At 36.8% G+C, this 8,037-nt stretch overlaps 1 pseudogene; it reads left to right on the top strand.

Annotated features, from left to right (window-relative positions):
* The first annotated feature begins 460 nt into the window (after nt 1–460).
* On the top strand, nt 461–5,042 carry LOC131801350 (uncharacterized; annotated as a pseudogene).
* The last annotated feature ends 2,995 nt before the right edge of the window (nt 5,043–8,037 follow it).

The following is an 8,037-nucleotide window of genomic DNA, read 5'->3' as shown; positions in this document are numbered from 1 at the left end:
AACCAACCATCGCGCCATCTGCTCCTGTCAGACGGCTTCGAGGGCAATCCTTACACTCTGTGTAGATCAATTGGCTGCCGTGTGGATAGCGAATGTGATTCGGGCAAGGCCTGTGTCAATGGCAATTGCATTATCCCTGCTTGGTTAAGGATCCTTGTGGCATCAATGCCGAATGTTATGTCCTGTCGAATCAGGCATGTGCAGATGTAAGAGCGGATTCCGTGCAATGCCTATGAACGTTGCCGTGTCATTGGCTGTCAATCGAACAACGATTGTCCTTCGGACAAATATTGCTACACGAACAATGTGTCAATCCTTGTGTATACCAGAATACCTGCTCACCGCGGGCGGAATGTCGTGCCAAAATCACCTGGCCATATGTCGCTGTCCAGCTGGATTCATTGGTAATCCGTACATCGACTGTCGCCAGAGGTGCAACAACTTGCAGACTCGACACAGATTGTCCTTCGCGCCTGCATGTATTGGCAACGAATGTGTGATCCTTGCCTGGTATTGGAACCTTGCAACAGACCGGCCCAATGTGAAGTGACTCCCACATCACCCGTACGTACTATGATTTGTGTTTGCCCCGATGGCTATATCAGCAGTGGAAGTGGCACTTGTCAACCCACCAAAACCATCATTGCGGTAGGCGGTTGTGTGGCGGACTCGGATTGTCCCAGCGATAAGTCCTGTGTAAATGGTGTATGCCGCGATCCTTGCAACTGTGGCGTGAATGCCGGTGCCGTATTAAGGACCACAAACCCGTGTGCACTTGTCGTCAAGGCTATGAAGGTAATCCCGAATTTGAGTGTTCCAAGGTGGAATGTTCCATCAACTCGGACTGCCCATCGACATATGCCTGCCGCAATAATCTGTGTGTGCCCGCCTGTCAAGGAGAGCAGTGTGGCTTGAATGCCCAATGTTTGGCTGTGGAACATCGTGCCGTATCCAAGTATTCCAGGATTTAGAGCATGCTCGAATTTCATGTACCCCACTGGGTTGCCGTGTTGTAGCGAATGTCCTGCCGATAAGGCCTGTGTCAATGGTAAATGTGAAAACCATGTGAAACGACTGCGGCCTGTGCCATCGATGAGGTGTGCAAGTCTATCAGCACCGTCCACAATGCGCCTGTCCACCAGGAACGGTCGCTCGTCGCAAGGCTGTGAACCACTGCGTGACATACCGATTTGCCAATATGACGGCGATTGCCCCAGCAGACGGCCTGTAATCCGTGGTGATGTATCAATCCTTGCAATGCCACCCAGCATGTGGCGTCAATGCCAAATGTAGGTGCTCGACACTGTTCCTGTTCGCACAATGATTTGTGAGTGCTTGGAGGGTTATACCGGCAATGCTGCAGTGCAATGCGACAAGCGTTCGTTGTGTGTCATTGAAAAGGTCTTTGTAAGAGATATTGACGGACAATGTGTCTGCCCACCCGGAACTGCGTTGGATGTCTATGAATACTGTACTCCTTGCATTGCAGAGCAAGGCTTTAAGATTGACGAAACTGGCCACTGCGTATGCGCCCTGGAAAGAGGCTTCGTCATTGATGAACGCGGTCGTTGTATTTGCCCAACAATCACGGCTACCATCTGACTAGCAGCGGTGAATGTATACCAGAAGACCAAATGTTACCCAAATGCAAAATCAACGAAGATTGTGCCGATAATCGCTATTGCCACAGCGAAACCAAAACCGTGAAGATCCATGTCTGCTCAAACCTGCGGTGTCAATGCCTTCTGTAATGCCGTAAATCATCGTGCCCAGTGTCATGTATTGCTGGCTATACCGGTATCCCCGATTTGATTTGCAACCACACCAATTCCGTACCGATTCCCAAGACCCGATATGGTGTATCCTGCTTGGCCGATGGTGTGTACAAGTGGAAATACACATAACCGAGCCCGGATTCAATGGTGTTCTCTATGTCAAGGGTCACAGCAAGGATGAAGAGTGTAGACGTGTGTCAATTTGGCCGGTGAAACTGTGCCACGTACGGAAATATTCCGTGTACACTTTGGTAGCTGTGGCATGCAAGCCGTTAAGGATGTGGCCAGCTTTGGTTTTGGTCATACGAAACATCCTAAACTGGTGACATACAAGGCCCAGGCGTACAATATTAAATGTGTCTATCAGACGGGTGAAAAGAATGTGACGTTAGGATTCAATGTTTCGATGCTGACAACGGCCGGAACATTGCCAATACCGGACCACCGCCAATCTGTCAAATGAGAATTATAACACATGATGGTGAGGAGATTAACTCGGCCGAAATCGGTGATAATCTGAAGCTGCAAGTTGATGTGGAACCAGCAAGTAAGTAAAATGTAGAACCTTGAGGAAGAAAATGATTTATTCAACCACTTTTGTTTCTCTTTCTCCCTTTCTTTGCAGCAATTTATGGTGGCTTTGCCAGATCTTGTATTGCCAAGACCATGGAAGATAATGTGAAAATGAGTACATTGTCACCGATGAGAATGGCTGTGCCACCGATCCATCGATATTCGCGATTGGGAATATAATCCCGATACCAATAGCCTTTTGGCCAATTTCAATGCCTTTAAATTCCCCTCCTCCGACAATATACGCTTCCAGTGTAACATACGTGTATGCTTTGGCAAATGTCAACCGGTCAATTGCCGTGGCTATAAGCATTTGGTCGCCGTCGTAGACGTTCCATTGCCGACAATTCCACGATGATTCGACAGCGATGCCACCAACACCGGTATGGAGGGTCAACTGAGAGAGGAAATAACCATTTCGTCAAATGCCATATTGACATTTGAGAAGAGAACAACGACGGGAGCTAATGATGCAAATAGTGAGTATACAATGACAATAAGTATATGTAAATTGATTGAACAAGATGTTAAGACATAAAAGTGAAAGAGATGAGATTTGTCATGGTTAAAATTATTTATTTATTTGGACATCGTTTAGTTATTTATTAAACCATAAATGTCGCCAGGCAATTTGTAGGGCCGCTCAAGGCACAGTTATGAGAGGTCCATAAAACTCTTCAAGAGCATGGTCTTTCCATTAGATCATCCGCTGATTTCACCAGCAGATTTCTTCCGCATTGTCAGAATAAATGCCAATTGTGAATTAAATACTTTGACATTATGAGGGTTTTTCGATATTAATTGTAGTTTACACGACCTGATTAATGCGACCTTGTTAAGACCAGTCCAAATCTCAAAGTTTGTTTACTTTTGTTCATATTTTCACTGAGACGTCAATAACATAGAGACGAACGAGATTACAGTTTTTTTTTTTCTGCACATCACAGTAATCTTATCTGGTGGTTGCAATGCAACAAGTTAGAATGGAGATCGCTGAATGAGTGATTTATTTCAATTAATGCTTTCTAAGCTTCTATTTTTGAGAAGCGAAACTGTCGCCTAGAACGCAGTTAGTCATAACTTAATAGCTAGATTGTTTATAATAGTAATAACTTAAATGGAATTCAAGTTGCTTATTTGCTAAAAGAGTTACAACTTTAAGATAATCTTATAACTATTGAATATGTTTACATTAATTATTTTAAACAAATAGTTATGGGAACATAAAACTACAACGGGTTTCTTCAATACTAATCTAGACATTCTGTTCAGGTATGTTTGAAAAAATACTAAGACTACAGGCTTGACGCGTAAATGATGTTATCAAAAATTAAAAAGCTTAAAAGATGGTATGGGTAATAAGATGGAAACACGCATTTCACGCCGAGCTCCCCGCACTCCATAGATATATCGAAGATATATGTGACTAATGAAGCAAGTTGATGCATTTTTATGCCTGTAAAAACGATTCACGTATCCCTACTTAGGGCAGATGATTTAAAGTGGGTTTACACTTACTAAATTGAACGAATTTTAATTGCAACTTCCATTGCGTATATGTCAAATAAAATCGACTCCAGTGGATTCATTTGACGAATGCAAAATAGTATTGACAGTTAAGAATTCGCTGGACTTAGTACGTACAAACAGGCTTTCATAAATGGTTATTTTGCTTGTATTTCACTCTCAGAGAACACGTTGCAGTAGTATGTTAATCTTTGCGAACTTCCTTTCTGCCTCAACATCGAACCTTCTCTATCTCTCCATAACTTGAGGAGTCTCGGACTTTTTAGAGTATTTCACTGACCGCTTATAACTCCTCCTTGTTTTTACATCCCTTTTGTCTGAATCATCGCGGGCTATTGGGATGCTGAAGGTGTATTACCCGCTAGATTACCTCCACGATGATGCCTTGCTGTCGGAGGTCGCTTCCATTGGTGCCGACCGATAAATTTCCCTCCTTGGTGCTTGACCTCAGAGGCGAAGAGGCGATTCGTACACAAACCGAATGAAAAATGATAAATCAATCTCTTGGCTGAGCCTCGTCGTCTTCGCTCTGTCTTTGCATGCGTGGTACGTCAACAGAGAGTCTACCTCACCACATTACAAATCATGTTCTTGATCGTGTCCGTGGTCGATACTATCCAAGCAATTTGGTTGTTTGTGGTTTTGATGTTTTTTTCTTGTTATTATTTTGTTCCTTCATAAAAAATCGGGTCTGTGGGGGTTACAAGTTCCGGAATAGCATAGCCGCAACACAGTGGTAAGGACAAAGTATATCTAGGTATCTTTAGGTCGTTATTGACAACGTATCCAATTTTTTTCCTTAAATACTTTTTAATATTAAATTTATTGAATTGCTATTTTATTACGTCTAGTAACCGAAATTTCTTTCTATAAAAATAATTAATTAAAATACCTATTTCCTAATGAAAAAAATTTCTTCCTTTTCAGTCAAACCTGCCGCTCAAGAGTTGAAGATATTTGTGTCTACATGGTGGGTCTTATAATTGCCTTGGTAATTACAGCCCTATTGGCTTTGGTAGCGGTAGCTGTGCGGTTTCCTGCTGGCTAATGGCCTATAGAAGAAGACCCAAGACATTGGCACCTCTACCTCATCCGCCAGAGTTCCCCAATCCCCTGTTTGCCAATCCAGAAGTAGTGCCAGAACCAACACCAGACTAGCTATCGTAAGATATAAGAAACCAACCAACAAAACAAAAACAAATATATATCCAAATGTGAGAAAAGAATAAGAATTAGAAAATAAGTTATATAAAAAATTAAAAAAAAAATTATACAAAGAAACACAAAAGAAAAACCCTATTATTGTAAACACCAAGTGCAAAAAGTTTTAAACATATCGATTTTTTTCCTTTTGGCAAATGACATTCCAACAAGACAAACGCCAATGAAAGCGTTTCTAAAGAAAAAAAAACAAATTTATTGACAAGAAAATTAAAAGTATTTGAAAATAATGTAAAAAAAAAGTTTTAAAAAAATTAGTTTAGTTGTAAACACTTTTATTTTGAAGAAAGAAAGAGAACGTAAAAACCACTAACATGAGAGTTCCAAATAGTTTTCTTCCTTCGATGCCAAACAGAGTTGCATTTAATGCACCCGTATCATACCTTTTTCTGTCTTCCTGCCTGCCTATCCTCCCCTTTAAAATGTATAGGAAGTGATTGTTTTTTTAATATAAATTAATTTAATTTAAAATATTTATATGTATAATACTGCCAAAGTTATATAACCAACACTGCTTTTAAGTTACAAATATTAAAAAAGAGAAGAAAAAACAAACAACGAATAAGGGCACAAAAGAAAAACAAAACAAAATAGCAACTCTGTTGAGGTTATTTCCCGAGAAAGGCAACAACAAACTATTTGGGAATTCTCGTACTAACGACAACTTCTTCATTAGTCAAAATATTATTTCCTTCACCTTTTTGTTTCCATCTAAAATAGTTGTATATATAGCTCCCTAGTTTCCGTCCAAAAGTCCCAGAAAATGTACCCATATTTCAAAAAGAACTGCCGTTTAAACAATGCAAACAAAAAAGACTTTTCCTCAATGTTTTCAAATAGTTAGTTAGCCAAACCGCAAAACGGACTATAGAACCCTAATATTCGCCCCCATTTAATACTCAGCAAGAAAGTGGTGTAGGGACTTTTAGTTATTGATCAAAAAGAGATCCCAGTTGAAGCTACCAGAAAGTCCCCGTTTTGCTACTTCTACAATCTTTATCTTGGGGGGAATAAACCTTCTTCTGAAATATCGAAAATAGCTTCCCTATTTTATTTTATGTAAATGTTTTTTTTTTAATTTTAAATTGACTAATGGAGGATTTGATTATTATTAATATTTTTTAAATATATCATAAAAATATTAACTATTTTTTTATATAAATAACTGTTTTGTTTAATATTTAAAATAATTATGAATTTTAAAAGAAAACAATTTCTTAATAGGATATTCAAGGGGACACAAGATTTCTCCTTCAATAGTTTTCCCCTCCCCAGAAAAAAAAAAACAAAATTGGCTTCCACAAATGTGCCGGAAATATTGTTGGGAATTCTTTGAACTTTCCTTTGAAAGAAGCCCCTTAAATATAGTTCTTGTCAAATTAAAAACAGCAGCGAATAAAGAGAACATATAGTTTAATGGTGGTTGTTTTTTTATAGGGAACCTCAGAAAGTTCTCCACAATATTTTCTCACACAAAACAAAACTCACCTAATTGAATGGACACATAAAACAATACAATAATATATTATAAATAATTTACACAATGTATAGTCACTTGTTTTAAGTCAATTTTCCTAATTACAAAATCAAACAGAGTAGAAAAGATATTTTTCGAAACTCTTTAAAAAAACAGCCCTTTTAAATATTAGCAACGAACGACTAAAACGTTTTCCTAAAACTCTCTTAACATTTTAACCACTCTCTGACTGATACTTCCAACCGAACCGAACTAGCGAACCCTATTATATAATGTTCACACAAGTGTAAATATTACAGATTTCTTATTTTTTCTTTTCCTTTGCTCGTAACAAGAAAAACAAAATCTCTTCAAATGAAAAACGTTTTAGATATATACATATTTTACATATAAGTTTATTTATCTTTGTTTTTTTTTTTTTGTATATTAAAACACATTCCTATATAAATATTTCATTTTGTTTTTTTTTTTTATTTTTGCTAAATTGCACTTAATCGCTTCCTTAATGCCGCCAGGGCTTTATAGTTTTTTTTTTTACAATTTTTAACCCAAAAATAGTCACAAAATATCCCCACGTCCTTTTAAAATGCTTTTACTTTTCTTAATTTTGTTTTTTGTTTCTAAATTATTCTTTAATTCCCAATATTATTATATTTTTTATTTTCACACTTTTTGCACTGGCGTCTTAAATATTATTTAAAATAAAAATAAAACAACTCTGTATATTAAATAGTTAAATTTAATTTAAAATGAAAAAAACAATCTGTAAAAAACGAAATTATTTTAATTATAATAAAAATGCATAAATAAAATAACTAATATTAAAAAATAAATAAAATAAATAATAAAAAAATAAAATTGTTGTTTAATTTCATAATAAAAAAAAACATATATAGAAACAAGCCGAAAAGAGAAATTTCGGCGAGAAGGAATTTAATGCTGTCCAGAATGAAATACAGTAGCTCCAAGCGAAACTCGTAAAAGAAATTTATTTTTCTTATAACTTCCAAAAATCAAAATTTATAACAAAAAAAATATTTACATTTTATTAGTACACTATGCGAGCAATTTAAAAAGCAAAACAAAAACACTTAAAATTTTAATTTATTTAAAGTAAAAAAAATAAATAAATATTAAAAGAGATCATATTTCAATGCCAAAGCCAAACTCGTACACTTCGTATAATTTAAAGTATTTCTAGACATTAATATTTTGTATGCATTCCTTCATTTTTTTCCATTTGTAGCCTATTTGGCATACTTTTAACAAGTTTTTCGCAAAAGCTAGTTTCGATCTTTTGTCATTCTTCCAGCAAAGCTTTCTTCAAATCTTTTTTGCAAGATACAGGGTGAGATAAAAAACTGCAACAAAATCAAACACCACAAGTTTTAATTTTTTTTTTTAATTTTATTGATGAAAGCAAAAAATGTCGAAAATAGAATCAAATTTTAGAATAAGTTTAGA

The sequence above is a fragment of the Musca domestica genome, unplaced genomic scaffold (genome assembly GCF_030504385.1).
Source record: "Musca domestica strain aabys unplaced genomic scaffold, Musca_domestica.polishedcontigs.V.1.1 159, whole genome shotgun sequence".
In the NCBI taxonomy this organism is placed as follows: Eukaryota; Metazoa; Arthropoda; class Insecta; order Diptera; family Muscidae; genus Musca; species Musca domestica.
Note: the sequence above shows the minus strand (reverse complement) of the source record. Positions and strands in the feature narration are given on the sequence as shown.